The following is a 25,781-nucleotide window of genomic DNA, read 5'->3' on the forward strand; positions in this document are numbered from 1 at the left end:
ATGGCAGGAACATGTGGGAACAGAATCTACTTACTTCCTGCTGGCTAGAGAAAAAACAGAAGAAAACAGAAGGAAGAAGACTTGGGTTTCCTTATTCTGTGTGAGAAAATTTCCCAATGACTTAAGATGCATCTGTAGGCACCACCTTTTCAAAGTTTCACCTCCTTGTGATAGTGAATGTCAATCAGAGGGCCAGCATATGGGCCATTGGGGGACATTCCAAATCTAAATTCTTATGGTCAATTTGCATAAAAAATAATTTATTTTGGGTATTGACTTAAAATTTTCCTTGGATGACTTTGTACAGAAATGAAATACCTGCTTGTATTTCTCTAAGTCTTCTAAACTAAACATGTTTACAATTTTATCAAAATATCTTCATTAGTAAGAATATATTTTATCTAATGTTTTATATTGTTAAGAAAACTAATATCTTTTAATGGTGATATTTGATATCAAACAAAGAATAATATGATCGACAAGATTTTTCAGTTAATTTAGAATATATTTAGCACCTATACAGCTATTGTATGTATATGAGACTTTCATTTTAAATTTGTATTAAGATTTTGCTGCCTATCAAGATACACAAAAAATAATGAGTGTTGGCTACCCCACCTACAATCAGCTATGAATCTACAATCAGATATGAAAATAACATAGAAAGGATATGGAAACTTGATATCAGGGACCAGTCTCTAATGTCACCACCAATAGCTTCAAAGTAAAAAAAAAAAAAAAAAAAAAAAAAAAAACCTGCATAAATCATAACATTGTGTTATGGTGTTGTGTGGTGTGTGAGGTAAGTAGGTAATAACAGGCAGAAGCAACATGAAGCAATATTGACATAAAACTTAAAAGAAAAAAGGGAGGGAGGATAGTGCCAAGAAAGTTAAGAATGAATCTGACATGAGTTTCCTACGTACATATATGCATACACACATTGAATCTCATCATAGTGTACATACACAAGACTGGGATCCTAATTAGAATAAGATATATTCATATTTGTGTAAATATATAAAAATAGAATCTATTGTCATGTATAACTAAAAAGAACAAATAAAAAATACAATAAAATCAAAGAATGTTTATCAAATAAAGATTAGGTTATTCAAAGTATGTAGCATCTGATGTTGGCCTTACCCCAACATTGCTCAGAGATGCATATTATTTTTAAATACTCAATCTTCTCTCTGCTCTCTCAATTTCTTACATTTGTGAATTGCAATTTAAGATAATCTCCCTTCATCCCTTCTAGTTTTCTGTACAGGGACAAAGGTATATCCCAGACCAGAATAATTACCTTGTGAAATTATATCAAACAGAAATGTTAGATGTAACTTGCCACAGTGAAAAGAGTATTCTCCCTTCAACTTAGAGTCACAGAAATGCATTCAGGTTGCAATTCAATGTTAGTTTTAATGTAACACTTATTAATAGGTATAGTAATTGATCTCTAAGTGGGTTATGGAAAAATTAGAATAATTAGGTAATCAAAGAGTATAATACTAATTTAGAAAGACAAACCAAACAATCTTTAGAATAGGGTTAGAAATATTGCAACAGATCTTTATAAATTTAGTTAGAAAATCCTTTAGAAAATCCTTTAAAATTGAAAATACAGAATTGGAGGAAAAATAAAAGATCTCCTTAAGTTGAAAAATTCATGTAATATCTTAGATGAATAATAAGGAAAACATCTCAATTTGTCCTCATTGTAAAATTTAATGCTAACAATGCAGAAATTGAGGAAATCATAAATGCTTCTGTACAGTAAAGCAAATCACCTACACAGAACACAAAGCAGATTGGCATCAGATTCCTTATAATAAGTGAAGTCACAAAGATGATTGAGGAATAATTTTTCATTTCTTTTATAAAAATCAACTTTCACCAGATGTGGTGGCACAAGCCTGTAATCCAGTGGCTTGGGAGGCTGAGACAGGTGGATTGCAAGTTCAAAGCCAGCCTCAGCAAAAAGAGGTGCTAAGCAACTCAATAAGACCCTGTCTCTTATTAAAATAATAATAGGTCTGGAGATTTGGCAGTAGTCTAGTGTCCCTGAATTCAGTTCCAGGTACAACAAAAAAAGAAAAGCAAAAAAAGAAAAAAGAAACAAAACAAAAAACAGAAAGAAAGAAAAGAAAGAAAAAAGAAAAAAAAAACAACTTTGAACCCAAACATTTATTTCATTTACAACCAAATTTTACTTCAAGAGTGTCAGAACTGAATGCACCTAAAAGAGAAAATATCAAAATCTATGATTTAAATGTTTCATGCATGACAACATTATGGGGGAATAGGGGAAGACCAAAGGAATATGAAATCATCTTCACCTACTTGTAATGTAACAGGGGAGGATAAGAATTCTGATAAACATAAGACTAATATAAAGATGAGAATAGGTCTTCAATTAAGTGCAAACTCATGAGAACAAAAATAGAGTAAATATTTTAATGAAATTAATATTGAAAAAGTCTTACTGATCACAGAGATAATAAATATATTATTAGATATGACCAGTTTGTGAATATAGAAAACAAAATTTGACCAACTGGCTGTAATGCTGACCACTGTAACATTCTGCTGCATCATGCTGTCAATCTACCTGCCGATTTTTCAATTTCCCAATCCATTCTGAAGTTTTTATAAGTATTATGTCAGTACTGATATTCTTATGCTAGATGCATTTCCTAGTGTAAATTCATTTTGTTTTGTTCTGTTTTGTTTTCCATTTGTTTTAGTTCTTCACATTTGCAAGTTCAAACAAGTGCAAATAACTTAAAATTAATTATTGATATTATTGTTCTAAGGATAACTCTCTCATTAATTTCATAAAAAATACTGTTCCAAGTTGAAATAACTTTAGGGATTACTAGCATAAACAATCTTCTAACCTCTGTGTATCTTAGAGCCTTTATTTTATTCATGTGTGAGATAAGTCCCCAAACACAAATATATTATGATAGTTTTCTAAACATAGCAGAATATTTCCTGGGATATTATTTCACAGAGTAGTAAATACAAGCATGTTATAATAAATCAAATACAAATTTTGGAAAAGTCTCACCTAACTCTGTTTAGCAATTGACACTGAAGCAGCCTGGGAGTATTCAGTACATGCTCTTCATTAATAAATATTTGAACTTAAAAAGTTACTTATTTCTTTGTGTCTTAGTTTTCTTCCTTTAATATGGGCAATTAAAAGTTATTATTTACTAATAATTAGATGTCATACATATTTTAGCAATTGTTATTTAATTTGTATAACTGTCTATAAATTGCATTATAGATTAAATACACTTTTTATGCTTTTTGTGTCATTTATCAGTTCACTCAAAGTTTGTTTTGTTTTGTTTGGGTTTATCAATCCTGGGGATTGAGTGCAGGGACACTATACCACTGAGCTACAACACCAGCCTTTCACAATATTTTAAAAACACTTTTGACCATATATTATTAGAGTGCACATATATGTAGGTGATCTTAGAATTTTATTTAATATTTTCATAAATTTATTAATATTTCCAGTTTGGGGACATTACATAAACTTGCACCAACAACAATAGAACAAATATGTGATGAACAAAATGCAATCTTCAAGTTAACAAAGTATGTTTGGATTTAAACAATCAAATTTGGTAGTTTTTCTTTTAATTTTTGTCATACTTACTGAGAAATATAAAATGTTAACAGTTTGTTTTCTAAAATTGTATCCATAATCATGCAAGATCCAGCCATTTAGAAAGTAACTTTAATTGCTAGGAACAATTCTTTCTCTTTTATTGATTTATTATTATAAAATAGCAAAGCTCCTTTTTAGCTGAGAACATCAGGGTTTTATGAATTGATAGCACTTTACCCTTACCAGCAACCATTACATTGACAATTCTAGGATTTAATCCATCAGAAATCTCTTGAATTCATATTCTTGGAAGGTGGAAATTGCACATGAATAAATTGTATTTAGGGTAACCCATCTTCACAGCACTTAAAATACAAAACATATTGTTTTTTAAAGAAGGAAAAACAGTGTATTTTTTTTAAAGACTTGCATTTGCAAACTATTATTTCTTTTCTTTTTTAAGATTACAAGCAAGAGTAAACGTTCACTATTTAATTTTTACCAGGCAAAATCTTTTCATGTCTATAGGTGAAATGACAAGAAGAATGAGAGGAGAAGCTTGATGAAATATGAGGGAAATACAGTGAAATGATGCTGTTTATTATTGTCATTCTGACATATTACATGGTTTATTCATGAACTAAATGATTTCACGAGAACAAGAATGTACACACACATATTAAATTATGACATAGTAACTTGAAAACAATGAGAATATCACCGGTGAATATAATTATTTTGTGTTTTACTATTTAAACAATGACCAAAGATTTTGTACAGTAAATTCACTTAAAGAGACAAGAGACAATCTGAGCAATATTTAGAAATTCGTAAAGCTGGGAAATTAATTAAATCAACCAGAAAATAAGCTACTAATCCTTGCCTTGTCTTAGTGAAATGATATGAAAACATCAGTAAGAAAATTTTTGCAGTTATTCATATATATTTTTTAAGGTTCATGAAGCTCGTAAACTATTACATATGTTTTACATCTATAATACAATTTACTATGGGTTCTAGAAATTCTGGTTTAAATAATTTATTTGTTAAATAAATTTATTAAACAATTTCTTTTAAAACTACTGTATAATAATTTAATTTTTATATTTACTTTATGTGAGTATCACTAAAGTAAGTACCTTAGTCCTAAATCTATGATTTTTAAATATTTTTAAGGAGGTACTACTTTCATGTAGTTCTCCTCATCCTAATTAAGGAATATTTCTGTAGTTTGACTACTTAAAATATTCTATTGATCTTCACTTCTTGCAAAAAATGACTGGACACAGAAAATAAACTCTGATATAAAAAAATTGTTCCACTATTGAAATGTTCTCAAACTGCTTATTTGCTCTTTTACAGAAAGGAGCATCTAATGCATGGACAGATCAATTAGAAAGATTCTCTGGTTTCTAAATGGTACTAGAACACTTTCCAGAGACTCTGTCAGAATTTCCTTTTCTTACTCTGTAAAATTGACTCTGTTTTCAAGTACCTTTCATGTCTACTGAGAGAAAATTAATGTAGATGTTTTGTGTTCTCTTATGAACACTCTTCGTTAGTTTTGTCCACAGCATTATAGAAAAATATGTAATATTCAACAAGTCAGTTGAATTGTATTGTGAGATATATTTGAAATGTTTTATGAGGAACAAAAGTTGATCAGAATTTATGGAGTGAAAGATATTAATGAAGTACATACTAATATGCATGTGTGTATAGATCATGAAGTGATTGTCGCATGCAATAAAGTTAGAGGGATAAGAGCTTCCGACTTTCTTTTCCAGACCAATGAGTTTTTACATGACATAAACTTGCTTTAAAAGAAGCTAAATGGTGACCAGACAAATATGTACTATCTAGATGGAAGTCCACAAATTATTTAAACTTTATGGACATTACTTTCTTCTAATTATAGCCACATCACTATTGATTTATTATGAACTGTGGTACAGATTGTAGCAGATGATACCACAACAAAGATCTATAACTTAACATGGTATGCAAGAAGTGATATGCTAGAGATGATGATCATGATGGTGGTGGTAGTGGTGGTAATGATAGTGAGTGTATGGAATCCTGTTTTAAGATACATAGGAAAATACAAGCATAATTAAGCTAATGACCCTTTATTTATTATTACTGATTGTTATTCATAAAAGTGTGGAAAAGAGTATTATTGTGATAACATGAATAAAACATTATGCTGTTTGAAGGAAGCCAAACACAGAAGAAAGAATGCTGCAAGAGGTCATGTGTGGAATCTGAATGGGCAAATGCACAGAAGGAGCGGGTAGAATAGTGATTTTATTAGGGTGAGTAGCTGAAATAAGATAATGTTGGTCAGAGAGTAGAACTTTCAGTTATGAGATGAATAATTCTGTAGATCTAATATCCAACATGATAGCTAGTGTTAATAATACTGTTAAATTTGCTGAGAGAGTGGATCTTAAATGTTTTCATCACACCACAGACAGTAACCATGTCAAGTGAAAGATGCTAATTAGCTGAATTTCCATAATAATCTCATAATGTATACATATATTAAAACATAATTTTGTACACCTTAAATATGTACACTTTTGGTTTAGCAATTTTATCTCAAGAAGGCTTTTTTTTTAATTCAAAAGATAAGCAAATTTTTAACTTTTAGCACTGGGTTATCATTTGAAGAATTATTAATTACTTCAAATCTCAAACTTAAGTACTTATCTATAATTTGTTAGTTTGCCAACTTAATGAATGGTCAAATAACGCATATATTTGTGTCTTGAAATAAAATGATATCAACATGAACTTATTTTTATGATTTTTGTATTTCTTTTCAAGAGAAAAAATATGGAAAAGAACTCAGCTTTTATGTATTTCACTTTATTAAACCTATATTGTTTTCTTAATAGATACCTTTTAAGTTTGTCATTTAATGTTAACTTTTCAAACAGTCTTGACATGCTCAGGTTTTCATGTCTTCACATCTCTTAGCTTAAAATGATCTCACTCAACCTAAGTAATGATCTCATCCTTTTTACTGAGTTTATGGCTGAGTATAATTCCTTGAGGATAAAAAAAAGGTTAATATTTTTTATAACCCATATGAAGTATGTTACTTTCACTTTACCATTAACATAAGAAATAGCTCTTTAAGTCAAGAAAGATAATAATTTTTCACTAATCTCCACAGGGGTACCAAGTAAGATCAACAAAGAACACTATGTTTCATTTTACACTGGAGACCCTTGAAAGGTGCATAGTTAAATGTCATTCTTTTAGAAGTAAATCATTCATGGTTTGGGAAGACAATTCAGCACTTCTTAACCATGATTTACTGACAAGACTTCTGTAGTTGTTAAGAAGTGAAAGAAAGTGCATAGTATAATTTTAAAGCCATATTCATATATAAGAATTTGCAGAAAGTTTGGGTATATTTCAAATAAACTATAAATTGTTTATGCCTGACTCCCCCTAATTCAGAAAAAGATCAATCATTAACAAACCTAACTTTATTGAATAACATTCAGACCAAAAGGCACTAGGCTTATACTCTTTATAAGTTAATATTCTAAATTTTAAACATGTATGAAATATGGTGGGTTTATAGTTCAGTGGTAGAGCATTTGCCTAGCATGTGTGAAGCACTGGGTTTGATTTCCAGCACTGCATATAAATAACTAAATAAAATAAAATAAAGGTACATCAACAACTAAAGTAACTTATTTTAAAAATTGTGTGAAATATATATACCTTACTATTTAATATATTTAATAATAGCTGTGTTTCAATGTAATTTAACTATCAAAAATTATCTACTTGGAAGTGTAAAATTTAATGCATTCTTGAAATTATGTTTACCAGTGTAAACATTACCACTATCTCATTCCAGAACATATCCAAGAGTGCTGCACATAAAAGAGTCTTCAGAATAACCACGATTGCTATTCAAAAGCTGAGTACCACCCATGTAGTAGTACAACTTACGAACAACCTGAGAAACATTTGTACTTGATAGATAGTGAACTGGTCTCCCATACTCCTCTGGAAATTCTTAAGACCTCCTCAATATGTTGATGTCACAGCCTGCATCATTCACAAAAACTGGTGTCCAGTGTTAACCTGTTATTGCCTATTTTTTACATCGTTGCTGAAGAGAATTATACCCTTCTTTATAGAGATAATATAGAAAATCCAGATTACTATAAAAGTAGTAAGAATTACTTAAGTCACAAATGAATGCATTAATATCATTACAGAATTGGCAGAAATAAACACAGACATGTGAAAACATACTAAGACTGTACTATGAAAATTTTATCTAAACAAAACTGATAGCCAGGTTGGGTTGTGGCTCAGTGGCAGAACATTTGCTTTGCACATGTGAGGCACAGAGTTTGATCCTCAGCACCACATAAAAATAAATAAAAACAAATTAAAGATAAAAAAACAGCTTACATACAGGGATACTGCCACATCGATGTTCATAGCAGCACAATTCACAATTGCTAGACTGTGGAACCAACCCAGATGCCCTTCAATAGATGAATGGATAAAAAAAAATGTGGCATTTATACACCATGGAATATTACGCAGTGCTGAGGGCCATTACCAAGTAGGAATGACGCATCGAAATTTCCTTGCCAAGCGTACCCCATGCTGCTTAGAGGACATTCGATGGGACATTGCATGCATGCTTTAATAAGGTGACCTTGCTCAAGGACCAAGGCGGATCCGGGTTTAGAGCTGATCAGGTTTGAGGAAGTAACCGGCTCCTTGAGTTTAAGGCGTTGCCAGTTTAAGATAATGGGTTTTAGGGAAGTTGGAGATTGAAGATTATTGCTGGGATTAGGGTGTTCCTGTTGCTTGTTCCCGTTGAGTTCTCGTGAGATTAAAATGGGATTTGGAGAGAGCCTCGGGGAGTAGGTGAAGTGTGCGGGAGACGGCAGGAGAACGCGTTTGCCCCTGGACCTGTGTGGAGGCGGTGTGAGAGCAGGAATAAAGAATTGCTGTTTGAACCTACAAAGCTGTGAGTGCCTCGTGATTCTGATGCCAAGCCGAGACCTTGGCAACGCAGCACTAAAAAAATGACAAAATCATGGAATTTGCAGGGAAATGGGTGGCACTAGAGCAGATTATGCTTAGTGAAGCTAGCCAATCCCTAAAAAACAAATACCAAATGTCTTCTTTGATATAATGAGAGCAGCTATGAACAGAGCAGGGAGGAAGAGCAGGAAGAAAAGATTAACATTAAACAGAGACATGAGATGGGAGGGAAAGGGAGAGAAAAGGGAAATTGCATGGAAATGAAGGGAGACCCTCATTGCTATACAAAATTACATATAAGAGGTTGTGAGGGAAATGGGAAAATAAACAAGGAGAGAAATGAATTACAGTAGATTGGGTAGAGAGAGAAGATGTGAGGGAAGGGGAGGGGGGATAGTAGGGGATAGGAAAGGTAGCAAAATACAACAATTACTAATAGGGCATTATGTAAAATTGTGGATGTGTAACTGACGTGATTCTGCAATCTGCATTTGGGGTAAAATTGGGAGTTCATAACCCACTTCAATCTAGTGTATGAAATATGATATGTCAAGAGCTTTGTAATGTTGTGAACAACCAATAAAAAAAAAGAAAAAAAAACAGCTTACATACAATGGGAAAATTCATGGAAAGATTTAAACTTCTCACATCGATGGAAGTATAATTCCATATGTCTTTACTTTTGGTGATTTCTAACAAATGTTTATAAAATGTAACGACATTCCTTAAAAACCCCATCTATGAAATAGCAGCCAAGGGAAAATTAATCTTTATATTTATGTTTTGATTTTTTGTGATAATGCCAACAAATCCAAAGAGGAAAGAATAGTATCCAAAAAAAAAATGTGCTGGAAATGACTTTCTCTCATTCTATAGGCTAGCTCTTCATGCTTTTAATCATTTCCTTTGCTGTGCAGAAGATTTTTAATTTGATGACATCCCATTTATTGATTATTGGTTTTATTTCTTGTACTTCAGGAGTATTGCTGAAGAAGTTGGTGATTGCACCTATATGGTTGAATGTTTATCCCAAATTTTCTTGTATCAGTTACAAGTTTTTTGGTAAATTCATAAATCTTTGGTCCACTTTGATTTGACTTTTGTGCAGGGTAAAAGATAGAAGCTAATTTCATTTTTCTACGTATGAATATCCGGTTTTTCTAGTAGCAATGGTTAAAAAGTCTATCTTTTTTCCCAGTACATATTTTTGCACCATTGTTAAAAGTATCATATGACTGTAAGTGTATAATTTTGCTCTTTGTCTTCTATTCTGTACCATTTGCCTTCAAGTCTATTTTGATGCCAATAACATGCTGTTTTTGTTATTAGAGCTCTGAAGTATAATTTGAGATCTGTTATTTTATTAAAGAAAAAAAAAGTTTAAGGAGTGATTTTTCTAGCTCTGTAAAAAATATCACTGGTATTTTGACCAGAAGTGCTTGAATTATATATTGCTTTTGGTAGTATGGTCATTTTGACAATATTAATTCTGCCAATTCAAAAATAAGACAGAGAGTTCCATCTTCTAAGGTCTTCCTTAATGTCTCTCTTTAATATTCTATAGCTTTCATCCTAGAGATTTTTTGACTTCTTGGTCAGTTTTATTCCCATTTTTTTTAGGTTAATTGTGAAAGGGATGACATTCCTGATTTCTTTCTTAACAAAATTGCTATTGAGTAAAGGAAAACTACTGATTTATGAGTGTTGATATTGTATCCTTCTACTTTGTTGAATTCAATTATCAGTCTTAAAACTCTTCTGATGGAAGTTGTTTTGAGGGAGGGTATCTTCTAGATATAAAATCATGTCATCAGCAAACAGAAATAGTTCAATTTTTCCTTTTCTTATTTTTATCTCCTTAATTACCTTCTTTGACCTATTGCTATGACTGGAATTTCAAGAACTATAATGAAAAGTAGTAATAAGAATGGGCAATCTTGTCTTGTTCCTGATTTTAGAGAAAATGCTTTTTATTTTTATCTTCTTTTGTTTTTCAAATATATTCTTTGTAATGCTGAGGTAAGTCACTTCTATCCTTAGTTTCTCCATCATTTTTAACATGAATGTGTGCTGAATTTTACCAAAGGCCTTTTCTGAACCTATTGAAATGATTATATGATTCTTTTCCTTAAAAATATTTGCCAGTTGCTACTTTGACAAGTGATTAGTATCCAGAATATATAAGATAACTCAGTCAATAAATAGGCAAAAGAAAAAATTGAATTATCTCAAAAAAAAGAAAGAAAGAAAGAAACACAAACAGCCAACAAGTTATGAAAAATATGGTCCAAACATCTCTATCAATCATGAGAATGCAAAACAAAACTATACTAAGATTGCATCTCATTCCAATTAGAATGTCAATTATCATAAGCACAAATAATAATAAATTCTGGTGAGGATGTGGGAAAAACTGTACACTGATACATTGTTGGTGGGACTTCAATAATACAGCCATTCTGGTAGGCAGTATAGACATTCCTCAAAAAAACTATGTATAAAGCCACCAAAAGACCAGTTATCTCACTCCTTGATATTTATCCAAAACACCTAAAATCAGCAGACTATAGTGATAGAGTCATTTCAATATTTATAGCAGCATAATTTACATTATTCAAATGACAGGATCATCCCAGAGACCCCTTGACAGATGAATGGGTGAAGATAATGTAGTATATATACACAATAGAGTTTTATTCAATTATAAATAGGAATGAAATAATGGCATTTGCTGATGAATAGATGAAAATAGAGATTATCATGCTAAATGAAATGTCAGATTCAGAAAATAAAGTATCAGATGTTTTCTTTTATATGTGGAAACTAGAACAAAATAAGAGAAAGAAGCCAGTGGAAGAGGAAATCTAATATCATAATATATATGAAATAGAAGAAGGAGAATGATGGGGAAGGAAGGAGGATGGGAAAGGGGAGGAAATAGAGAATGAATTTTAATTAATAAAAACGCAAAATCATTGTGTATGCATATATATACATATAAATGCATACACATAAATCATTGTGTTTGTGTGTGTGTATATATATATATGTATATATATATAATTTACCTTTATGCATATGCATAAAATATCAATAAAAATAAATAAATATGCAAAAGGAAGAAACATATTATAGAGGAAGGATAATAAGGGGAGGGAGGAGTGGATAGGGGAGAATGGGGATTAAAATGAAATTCCTTGCATGTATTGTTTTATCAAAATAAACCAACTACTATTTTATAACTATAATGCTTTAATAAAAAATAGTACTGGAAAAGAGATTCAAATGGAAAGACAACTAGGTTGGACCCTTACTTTTGACCAAATACTAAAATAATGTTGAGATTGAGCAAAGTATATAAACTTTAACAATTAAACTTCTAGAAGATTATCTAATCCATTCTGATGACAATAAGCAAGTTATCTTAACCATAACTGTAGAAATGCTCTCACTAGTTAATTTATAAGCAACTATTCAATTTTTGAATTGGTTTATTTATAATAATTTTTTATTTGTTTATAATAAGGGAAATACTTAATCTGAACAAAAATGGGTAATAATAAAGAAATTTACGTTTAGCCCTTTAACAAAGCATATTGTCTGTGTACCAAAACCTTTTGTTACTATTAAAAATGTGAAAATAAGGCTTAGTAGGTTAGGTTATAGGGAGAAAACTAATATGAAGATAGAATGTTATCAATAGAGAACACAAAACAGAATGATTATTATTATTGTTATTAGTATATATTAATACATAATATTTGAATTCATCTTGGTAAGTATAAATATGCGTACACATTTTATTAGAATTTTCTTTTCAACATATAAGGTGCTGTGACTAACACCTAAAAAGAATCGAAACAGTATTTCTTTATATGAATTGTCTGAATTGTCTATTCTCCTGCTAAGTTAGTACATATTTTTTGTTACATTTTCTTCCATTAATGGTAGAAACAAACTAGATAGATATTTTATAAAAAAAAGCAATTTTTTAATTCTAAGAAATTTTCATTAAATAAATAAAAAAAAGATGATTTGAGAAAAAGTACATGAAATATTTACGTTCAGATCTTAATGATTGTTTTTTTACAAAATAAAAAAGTACAAGTTGGAATACAAAACCAAAAGACCATGGATAAAATCTACAGTGAAATTCCATGTGGTAGGGCAAAAAAAATATCTGAGTCCTAATCGTCAAAGATATCCATATCTGAATCACAACAACTGATGAACATTACCTTACATTATATGAGGACAGGGATTTAAAAAACTATGAAGAAAATAAATCTCAAGAGATAATAACATGACTGAATTGTATAGTCTAATGCCAAATGTAGTCACAGGAATTTAATAAAGCAAGGCAGAGCTGAACATGGTGGCATACTGCAATCTCAGTGACTAGTGAACCTCAGGCAGGAGGACCATAAGCTTGAACTCTTGTCTCAAAAGAATAAATAAATAAATAAATATCATTAAAAAGGGAATGGAGGGCTAGGGCTGTAGCTCAGTGTTAGTGCACTTTCCTAGCATGTTTGAGCCCCTGGTTTTGATCCTCATCACTGCATAAAAATAAAAATAAAATAAAGACATGCTGTCCATAGACAATTACCAAAAAAAAAAAAAAAAAAAAAAAGACATAGATAGTGGCACAGCACTCTTGAATTTTTATCCCTAGTAAAAACAACAACAAAGCTAAGCATAGGGAGATTATGAGGGATAGGGGGAGATTTGATACAGAAATAGAAAATTAATAAAAATGCAAAAAAAAAATTTCAAGTTACATGAAGAAATGGGGATGAACTTAGGATGGTAGACAACCACCAGAAAGCAAGGAAGACCTGGAAAAGGAATCAGATTCTTTCCCAGTGTCTCCATTGGGAACTAACCTTCATGACAATTTGAGTTTAGTCCAGTTAACCTGAATGTGGATTTCTGGACCTAAAATTGAGAGAGATTGATTTATGATGCTATATACTACAAAGTATTCAGTGATTTACTAAACTAACTATAAGAAAATAATACATTTGATAATAACATAGCTCCACAAACTTGAAAATATGAAGTTACAAGGACCAAATAAAATACTACAGTCTAGCCTATCTCATGGACAGAGAATTGGGCTAGAAAAATGAAAGGTGGTAAAACAAGTTGTCACAGTCTTCGAATTCAAGTATCCAACATATTATTATCATATTCCATCATTTAAAAAGTCCAAACATCATTAGAACAAAAGATCTGGGCAACACAAGCTAAAATTAGAAGGAAATTTCTTTTTGTGTACCACAGTAAAATCTCCCTAGAATTAGGCAGTCTCTGAATCTAATTAAGAAACCAAAACACCCTCAAGAATATAACATTGTGCTATGCAAAAAAGTGCTGAAATTTGGACACAGACATAGCAAAGCAGGGTCAACAGATGCAAAGAAAAAGTCAGGTCCAGATATAATGGATATTTCAGAAAACAGGAAACCATATGTTCATAACTGTGTGGAAATTAAGAAAAGGAAACTGCAAAAAAATAATATCCACAAAAATATAAACACTGGTAATAACATCAAGGGTTACAAGCCATTGTATATAAGTTTTTGAAGTTTTATCTTCCTTAATGTATACTATGAAATATTTAAAAGAAATAATGATATGTATAAAATTTATTTCAAAATAAACTGGCAAAAAAATTGGAATGGTGAGAAATGGTTTGAGCAGGGAAAAGACATCAGGTTCTATAGAAGAATTTGGTTTCTTTTTTTTTTTCAATAGTGCTAAAGATTGAACCCAGGGCCTTGTGCATGCGAGGCAAGCACTGTACTAACTAAGCTATAACCCCAGCACTATAGAGGAATTATGACTATTAGATAATAACCATTTTGTGCATGAAGTTTCATTATAATATTTTCCTAATTTTTTCCTAATTTCTTAAATTTCCCAAATAAAAGTTTGTTATTTCTTTTTAAATTGAAAGTCCAAACACACTAAATGCATGATATTAGGCAGCTTATAAAGTAAGATATACAAATAAATGTCCATTTGAATCATCGTCAGCAGTCATACATTTTTACTTAATATTGATTTCAGAATATTTTTATTTTATATTTATTAATGTATTAGTTTGTTTATTTGTTTGTTTATTTATTTATTGTATCAAGGATTGAACCCAGGGACATTTAATTATGGAGCCACATCCCCAGCATTTTTAATTTTATTTTAAAATAGGGTCTTGCTAAATTTCTTAGAGCTTTGCTAAGTTGCTGAGGCTGGCACTGAACATCCTCCTGCCTCAACTTTCAAAGCTGCTGAGATTACAGGCACAAATCTTAATAGATATTTTCTTGGAAAATATAAAATTTTACTTGAAACATGCAATTAATTCAGTAAGCTTTTTTTTATTATACATGAGAAATATTCACATTGGATACCTATATTATCAAAAAGAAGTTTATCACAGATTGGCCCATTCTTATAAAGTCAGATTTCACTGTAATAAAACAGAATAAATCCCAGTACTAAAGCAGAGAATGAATAATAACAGGGGCAGACTTCCAAACAGAAAAACATTTTCAATCAATTAAAAACCCTCAGATGAAAAATAGGAGCTTTTTAGTATGATGTCAAAATAAGCAATCTAAACTATTATCCAATCGATTTTCTCTTTAAGACATCAAACTCACATATGTGTAATAGGCAATTTCCTTTCAATTCCTGATATTTTTCATTATATGAGCACAGCAGCATAAGAAAAATTTTCTAAAACTGTCACTTAAGGCTTCTGTTTTGGAGATTATAAATAGTTAGATGTGATATGCAACCATTTACATGTTGGCAATTTTTGAGAAGTAATATTCAAAATTTTTCTGATGTTTACATGAAACCAATAAATAGAGATGCTATACATATGTGAAAATTAGAAGTTTCATCTTTCTGGAGCAAACTAACTCTTGTCCAGCTGTTTCTTTGTACATAAAATATAATAGATAATGAAAATCAATATTTTATCTTCAAGAAAAACTAACTTCAACATTAAATTTAAATGAAACAATATTTACTTGGGAGGATGAAAGACTAGAAGACTATCTTTGCAAAACACATATATAATATTGGGCTTAAATAAAACAACCTTAAAATGCAATGTTAAGAAATAAATTTAAAATACAAACGACAAAAATTCTGAAGGTTATCCCCATGAAATAAGATGCAAAGGGCAATGAGCACAGAAAAAGCATATATTTCATAGAGGAAAGACAGCCAACGTTATACAATATTAGGTGATTGCAAATTAAAGCAATAAGAATATGCCACCACATTCATTCCAGTTGTAAAAAAATGCAAAATAGAGATTTCACTCAATGGAAGTGAGGATTAGGGAACAAAGTAAATCCCATTTATTGCTGTTGTGAATGCAAAACAATCATGCTATTTTGTAAGGCAGGTTGATAGTTTCTTAAAAACTAAACTTAGATTTATTATAGTGTGTTAGTTTTTTTTTTTTTTGTCATGGTGACTGAAATACCTGACACATATGACTTGGAGGATTAAAGGTTTATTTTGTCCTGAGGATTCAGTGGATGGTCAGCCAGTTCCATTTTAATTTTGGACCTGAGGTGAGAGAGAACATCATGGTAAAATGGCATGTTGGAAGAAATTGCTCAGCTCATAGCAGCTGGAAAGGTGTGGGTGGGCAGGGATAAGTGCCAGGATAAGACAATACCCAAGAGTATATATCCAGTGACCTACTTCCTATATCCATGTTGCTTCTACCTACTGTCAGCATTTAAAATTCCATTCAAATAATTATTAATCCACTAAATGGAGTAACACACTGATATTATCAGAGTCTGCATGATTTAATTATTCCCTAAAAACCCCACCTCTGTTCATCACTGCATTGGGGACCAAAGTCTTTAACACATGAGCTTTTTGAGAAACACTGTAGATTGAATTATCACATTTCATCCCTGGCCCCAAAAGGCTCATACACGTATCACAATGCAGAATTCAGTCCATCTCCCAGTTCCCTTTAGTGTGTTGCCAGCTCAAACTATAGCCAGGCTACCCTGGTCAATGTTGCAGCATTCCCTGTAAAATAAAGTCAATTTTTGAAAAAGAATACTTAGATTTACTTAGTTTCATAAGGGAACAGAGATATGGGTGTGTGGGGGGGGATTGTTGCAAAACAAACTTACTTATAAAACAAGATAATCTAAAAATGCAGTCTTTGTATTATGTTATAAATTGAATTCTTATATCCCTAGATTTTTGACTACATAAAACACAGATATAATTTATACCAAATGGAATGAATAATATTGTAAACTGAAAATAACTAATATTTATAATTAACTTTTACAATAATATACACGTTTTGGAGGTGAGCAAAATTAATTTATGGCAGTAAATTATTATAAATTGTTACTCTAGGATGTAAGGCCCTCTCTTTACTTTCTTTTCATGAACAATATCTATCAAATAGAGGAAAAAATTGTTATGTCAAACAAGTTTACAAAAACAAAAATAACACTACATTTCAACAGATTTGTACTGTTACTGAATTCTCAAGTGTTTCTTTTCACTTCAAGGTCTTCAAACTAGCTTTATAGTTACTGGAAAACTATTTTGATTTGCATTATATTAAATGTATCATCTACTAAATACAGTTCAGAATTTCAAAAATTTACAGTTGTTTCATAGTTTGGTACATTTAAGTCTTTATTCCATTTTTAAATGATTTATTAATATGTTGTGGTTAAAGTTCTAATTTTATTCTTTTATGTGTCATTTTTCCAAGCATTGCTTATTATAGAGACTGTCTGTTCTCCATTGTGTGATCTTGGAGGCTTTGATAAAAATAGTTTTCTGTAAATATGTGAATTTATACCTGTGCTTTGTATTCTGTTCTATTTGTGATAGAAGGAGAAAGCAGAGTATTTTTTCCCAGAAGATGGAGTGGTTGGAGCATGGGTGTGGAAGTGCAAAGGCTACAAAATTTATTTACATAGATGAAATACATTAAAATCACTTGCTGTACAATATGGTGACTATGGTTAACAATATCTTGTATTCTGAAAATCTTCTAAGAATGGGATAAATATAATGAGTTTTTCCCACAAAAATGATAACCATGTGAGACAACACACATGCTAATTAGCTAGATTTACTCATTCCAAAGTCTCTGCACTTTAAAACATTATTCCATGTATGGTGAATTTATACAATTGTCAGGGAGGAAGAAAGAAATTCAAAGTCTGTCTTCATCAGTAGATATTGGAAAATTAACCTGACTTTTCCTTGGAATGTTAAAGTAATGTTTTCCTGAATATACCAGAAAAACCTAAAACTTGCAAAACGTATTTCACCACAAATATCACATTTTCAAATCACAGTCTATAGATTGTAAATGGCTTTCCCAAGTTTTTAATTTCCATATTAACACTTTTATATCATTTAACCTCTAAAGAAATTATAAATATTAATTTAGTCATTCAAAGCCAGTACTCCACTTCAATTAATAGCTAGCCTATAGATCCTCTCCTATTTTGTGAAATACACAAACATTTGTAGATTGTTATTTTTTGTACTACAAATTTGAATAAAAGATATGCCAAAAGCTAAAACTGAATTTATTAAGTAATTATTTGTCGTGAATATTATAAAAATACAAAAAGGTCATGTATGACTATATTTTTCCTTGCACTGAATAAACATTTTGTGATTTGGTTTTGCTTAATATCTTTAAGCAAAGATATTAAGCAAAATATAACAGACCATTGTCTGTTCTCTGATGTATATTGTAAAAATCTGAGACAGGGACCACATCTGTTTAAATTACATTGTGATATCATATGAGATACTTTGTATACATGAATTTCTGATTAAATATTCCTGACATAATTTTTGTTTCCTCTTTGTTAATTTGTTCTTCAATTTCCCTATAAGGAAAATGAGTATTTGAATTTATTCTAAAATATTTATTTTGAAAACTAAACTGGGGAGCAAGTAAAAATTTAAATTTATCAACTATCTCATCAAAGACATTGATTTGCTTATCCTAACAAAGGTCATTTTTATTCTATATTAATTCTGTCAATTATAAAAGGAATGGAATAATTGGTTGAAATTAATTCAATGCAAAAATTTGAACTCTTAGAATACTTAAAAGTAAAAGTGTTAGTTAGCAATCACCAACACTTCAAAAGCAAGAAAATTATTCAATTAAAGTAGGTAAACTGAAACCAACCCACTCACCAGTTTCTGAGAGTAATTGTAATAATACCACAAAGCATGTCTACAAAAGTGAAATTCAACCAATAGTAATTATTTTTTATATGAAAGAAAATTTTATGGAATTAAGTCTCCATTTTCTATTGACCAGAATTGAACACTTGAAAAACTCGGTTTGTGCAATAGCACTTTATTTATTCATCCAATTTTTCAATAAAAATGTATTAAATATCTGCTATACCCTTGGCAGTGTAAAAAAAAAGTAATGGTGAGAATGTGAATGAAAGAGAACTCCTCCTCATAGAGATTGCAGTCAGGTAGTAAAAAGAGTAATGTTTCTATTAGTTGTGGTGTGAAAATGTAAAAACAGACATACTGGCTATTCTTTTCTGATAAATGGAATCTGACACATAAAACACAAATTGCAATGAGCCAAAAAAATGTTAGTTTGTGTGTGTGCATGTGTCTGTTTTATGTGTCTAAAGATGCAAGAAAAGTTTAATGGTAAGAAATAATTTAAACAAATGAAAGTAAAGAGTTCCATTTAAGACTTACATAATTATTCAAAAAAGCCATTCATATGATATTTGCATCTTGTGTAGAATTTTAGGATCAACTGCCATTTGTCTTTTCTGATTCTGAATACAACGCTTTGACTCAAGTTCAACATGGGGCCTGATGATTTTTCAAATTTATATCTCCAAAATTGGTGCCTGAGTAGAACAATTTCCACCCTGCAACCTTCTTTGCAATGTAATTTTTCAAAATCTCACCAAGAGGTGGAATCCATTTCTTTATTCCCCGGGATTTTATGAAGGTTTTGTGATTGTCTGGATCATTAGGAGATAGAAGAAGTGAGGCAACTTTAGTTCTAGGGATAGCAGGATTCACTTTGTGCATGAAAAACAGATGCTATGTAAGAAATTCAACTAACCTATAATCACCACGCTGTGAGTAAACCATGCCAGAGGGACAGCCCTGGAGACGAGGTATCATGTGGAAAAATTTAAAGAGAGCATTCAAAAGGGCCTGATGGAAAGTAACAGCTGTTCTAGAAATTAACTCTCAGGCCAGGTCACTCCAGTGACAGTGTCAACCAAAAGTTCAGCTTAATCCAACTGTTCCCAAATTTATGAAGGCACAATTGTGAAGTAAACAAATTTGGTTCAAGTCATTAGGTTTCCAGATAGCTTGTTAAACAAGAATATATAATTGAAATAAACTGCTTCCTATTTAAAGAAGCACACAGGAGTTCATTCTTGATATCAATGAAGGCAAAGTTATCCAATAACAAAAACTTAACAAGAGCAAAATTATTATGAGTTACATTTTGTGTCCACAGAATCCATGTGTTAAAATACTAACCATGATATATTCTTAGATAAATTTTTAGTTGCCCATGAATGTAAGTATAATTGAAAATAAGACCTTTTAAAAGGTGATTGAGGCTAGCTGAGGTCATATGTGTGAGCACTGATGTACATAATTCTATTTGGTATAGGACATTCAAAGGGATTGAACTGTGGCATTCAGGACAGGGCTTAAGCAAATATGTCTGGTTTCCTTATAGAACAGGAAGACCCCAGTGATGCATACCCTCACAAAAGAGGGGGGGGGCGTGCATAAGAAGAATTGGCAAGAATGCAGCATATACAGCCAAGAAGAGATGCTTTAAGAGAAACAAATCTGCCAAAACATTATTCTTGAAATTCCCAGCCTCCAGAACTGTGAGGAAATAACATTTTGCTTTTTTACATCCTCTGCTCTGTGATATTTTCTTATGTCAACATTAGTAAACGAACTTAATGGTTTATATTTATTTTATACTCATCTTGTACCAAAGTCAATACAAAGCATTTAAGAATTAATTTCATTAATTTCTTGTAGTAGTTCAAAAGGTAGAGATCATTAGTACCATAAGAAATATTTCAGCTGTTTTGTTACTCAAGAAGATACTTGTGTGAAAACTAAGTAATAATAATCTTGATAATATTTTGTATAAATTTTATATAGTATATGTAATATTTGATTTAAAAACTATTTCACTATAAAGAAGGCAAGTCTATAAATTCTTAAGGGCCACTTATAGCTCTTCTTTTACATACATCTCAGATATTTTTGAAAATTTTACATCTACCTAATGATGTACATTAAATCTTTTAAGTTTATGTAATTTTGTCTGTTTAGTACTTGAGCAGAAATGATGTCTTGTTAATACAATTTGGGTATTTTCTCCGAACTTTGTTTTTTCCCCTTTACAAATCACTTATATTTTTGCTAACATTCCTGATTTTAGGCTTTGAACATGAATTTTTTTAATAAGAAATAGAGAATGTTTCTGGACTAAGAAATAAATGAACAACACCTAACCCTTTCCTAAGAGAGCATAAACTTCAGGAGTGAATACAGACCCATAGAGTACACAGCACTATAACATGAAGAATATTCTATGCAAATCACAAATGCTTTTAGCTGAAAAGAGACTTAAATCTTCTGTTCCAATAAACTCTTTTATAGCCAAAGGGAATTGGCACTACTATCCCTCCCCAAATGTTCACTGATTTATTGCTGCTGGCCTGGAGGAATTCCCAGGCAATTAACCGGACCTCTCCAAGATGTGTGCCTCTAGGGGCTACTTTCTCAGAAGTGAGGAACTTTCTCTTCTATGAGGTTTTCAAGAATTTATAAAATACTAGGATTAGATAGAAAATTAAGAAAATAATGTCCTTATTATTGATTTCCTTTTTTCCTTGCTCAAAATATTCTATAAATATTTGATATTATTTCTCTACAACTCCAATACTCTTCTCTATTGAGGAATTCTTTGGAATACAAATAGCAAAATGTTTTTGGTCGATGCCATGGATCACACTGATTTGTCTTCAGCACAAAACCAGAGGCATCTTTTTCAGCCTTAAATTCCCCATTCAGTTCCACGTTAATTCTTTCCTTGCAAATGGTCATTTTGTCTACATCTAGAATTTCCCAGACTTGAATGATAATACACACAAGCTCTTTGGTATTTAGTTTTACATTTCCTTTCTTCCATTTTCAGAGGACTCTCTGGTTTATGAACTGCTAATCTATTGGTTATTCTCTATCCTGTATTTTTACAAATTTTCTAGAAATTATTTTCCTGTATCATAAAAACATGATCTAATTTTTTTCTTCTAAAAAACAACGTTCCCCTGAACATGGATGTCTTTTTAATGAGAAGGCTGTTTAATTCCATTAAAGCCTAACTATAAATCTTGGCCTCCCATTCTTTATTCCAAACTCACTCTTTGACCCATGCCAGTCTAGCACCACTAAAATGACTGTGGATCACCCTCGTAATTTCCTAATTACTAAGATGAATTGGTTTATGTGGTTTTCATGCTACTTGATCTATGAAGCACTTGGCAATGTTGACAATTTGCTTTGTAGGAGTTTTTTTTTTTCTCTTTTGCACTTTTGAACATAACTCCTGTATTTCATATCTCTCAGATGGCATCTGCTGTCTTTCTCCAGAATACTATTCCCCTACACATAATTGAAAAGGCAGTTTAGAAAGACACTTCAAGTGCCTCAGCTTGCAAGATGGAATAGAATGTGATATACAAGAATTGTCTCCTAGAGCAGAACAAAGAATCCAATCCTTACAATAATATATAGAATGCCTTATTTTGCCCATAGCCTACATTACTCCAAACCTGTTAAGATAACTCTGTATGATCTATTGATATATCACCTATTAACAGTCATTTTTTGTACCCCAATATTTATTTCTTTTAAATTACCACGATTTCTTTCTCCATCCATCTCTTAATCTTTTCCCAATATCTTCAACTTAACTCTTCTGATCACAGCCCCTTCCATGGAGAATCTGTGACACTAATTATCACATGAGTTAAATTTCAGTTTTAGACATTATCAATTTCTTGTGAATTATTGTATAAATTGAGTGTCCTAAAAATCAGTTCCAGGTTGTCTTTTCTGTAGTAATAAAATTAATAATAATGATAGTGATAATAAAAACTGACAAAATCCAATCTCAGAATGCAGGCCCTTTTTCACTCTTTTTTTGTTTGTTTGTTTGTTTTTTCATAGTAACATTTCTAGAAAGTTCTGATTATCCTTGGCATTTCTATTTTCTCAAAACCCATATTTTAAACATTTCTCTGAAAAAACTTTCATCTCTACTATTCCAAAGTTATTTCTTTTGTTAATGTTGTCTCAAAATCTGAAATTCAGTGCACAATATTCATCTTCTTGAATTGTCTGTTCATTCATCTGGCATTCTCCTCACATAACCAGTTCTTAATGGTTGCCTGGGATTCTTAGCTCAATGGCTACATTTTGTCAATTTTCTTCTATAGGCTTCTCCTTAAGTGGGTTCCAAGCAATTGTTCCCCCAAAATTTAATACTACATTTTCCTTTTTATTCTATATTCTTTTCCTCCACCCACATGAGCCTCTCTGGTTGTTTATATGTTGAAAGTTGTGAAGACCATGTATATGACAGAAAATTCCAAAACTGAACAGCTATAATTGCTATGCAATTTCCATTCATGACTCTACAAGGTTTCCCAGAAGCATAAAAGCTTCTTGACTATAATGTGTCTAAAGTAAGTTTTTGATCATCACCTCCTCCACATCTACCCCTTTCTTTGATCTCCAGATCATTAGTCAATGAGGTCAGACCAAAATGTAGGAAGTCATACTTTTCTTCTCCTTTCCATATTGCCTACCACCATTCTTCAATAAATACTAATAGGTCCTTCAATACCCTAAGATATAATATTATTTATCCCATATAGTAAAGTAGATTAGAGAAATAAGTTAAATACCAAAGGAAACAAAGCTCAATTTATAAGTGAATGTGGATTTTATTAATAAATGAATAAATAAAATAAGTTTTACAGTGTCAGAAATTGAACCTAGGACTCCAAGCGTGCTAGGCAAGCTCTACTACTGAGCCCATGGATGTGTATTTTAATATAAGTTCATATTATATTATACCAGAGATCATGTGCTTTGGGATAACATTGACTTGGTTATGATTTTATGTAGATTTAACATAAATATTATTTTATTCACAAGATAACTTAAGAATAAATCATTTGCTTTGAAAAATATAAGCAAAGAAAATTGTATAGCCTTCATTTACTCAAGTTGATTCTGATATACTTGATATTGTCCACGTACAAAATGTGTAATAGACTCACTTCTAATTTTTCTAATTCTGATTATATTTGCTAGCATTGTTTCCTACTATAAGGGCTTCTAGCCTCAACCAACCATCACAAGGAATCCAGAGTCACAGTTTCTTTATATTTTCATCTTCTCCACTTTGGGGTGGCATTTTCTAAATACATTGCTTGTCAATTTTTGTTGAGTTTAAAGTTTATCTCTTTAAATGTGGGTATTCTCTGTGATTTCCATCTTCTCAACTGCAAAGTAGCCTTTTATATTTGCTCACTAATTTTTATTTAGTTTTAATTTTTGTATACTATTTTAATATAATTTAAAGAAAAAAGAAACACTTTATTTCACATCTGTAGCCATTATAATGATTATGACACACAACATCAATGAGCTTATTGAATAAGTGTTGAAAATTAATAGTGTAACCAGATAATTTTATATATGTAATTATATACATAGAATAAGTTGCCAAATATATAGATTAATATAAAATCATGATTTCTTTTTGCTATAATTCAGACGCATTCACCACAGAAAGAAATATTAAATATTATCATTCTGGAGTAACATAATTATGTCATATTGTCTTTCTTAGAATTCAAGATAATGCCTATAATTTTGATTTTGGAAAAACCTTAGCTACAAATAATTAGCTATTAACAATGAAACCCATAAACTGTCAATGGATTGAAAACAAAAACAAATATATGATATATCTTCCTTTGAATTTATTTTGTGGATTAATTTTACTTAGAGAAAGACATTGAACAATTGTATTTTTCTATATCATATAGAGTCATACACTACTTAATAATTGATATACTCCTGAAAGGTGCATCCTTAGAAATTTTAATCATTGTGTGACCATTACATATAATATTTATACTAAATATTTATATTTATACAAGTAAGACATTATTAGGCACTATAATACTATGGGATCACTGTACTATACATAGCCTATCATTGACCAAAGCATCATTATGGGTTGCATGACTGTATATATATTGCTGCATGGCCACTAAAGGTAAATAGAGTATTTCAATGCAAATCATGCTGATTTACTGCCAACTAATGGACAACTTGAAATGGATAGAGCCATAAATGTTTGTAAGCATTGGATACCACATAATACATCTCCTCAGAGAGCTGTTTCATGTTAATGAGCTTTGTATTTTTGAATCTGTAATACCCTGAAGAGACACAAAACAATAATGTCTCTTTCAAAGTGAAATGCAGGACAGTTTACTCAGATAACTTAGTATAATGGGACTTTTGTACATGGAAAATGCTGTTCAGGTCATATGAAATAAATTATCTCTCAGCAGACCACAGATTATGCAGGGTAATGTCAGAAAAGAGTGATATAATAAAGCTGAATTATTATAACATATATATGTATTAAAATACATTTTAATTTAAGAGTTCCATATAGATGTGGCATTGCATTTGTATTTAAATGAACTATTTTAGCATCTGTTTTTCTGGTTACTAAATCTGGTTTCAAGCATGCCATATAAATTCGAAGAGGTTCCATTTTCTTTATCCATATAGTATCCATGACATATGTTTATAATTCAGTATTCTTTGTGTAGATTTGGTTAAACAAACATATTTCATATGTAGAAATTTCAGCAACTGCTGAAATTACTGAAGCTAGTTAAAGAAAAGCTGGAGTAGCAGACACAGACCTGAGATGTACTACTATCTGGGAAAA

The sequence above is a fragment of the Ictidomys tridecemlineatus genome, chromosome 1, assembly GCF_052094955.1.
Source record: "Ictidomys tridecemlineatus isolate mIctTri1 chromosome 1, mIctTri1.hap1, whole genome shotgun sequence".
NCBI lineage: Eukaryota > Metazoa > Chordata > Mammalia > Rodentia > Sciuridae > Ictidomys > Ictidomys tridecemlineatus.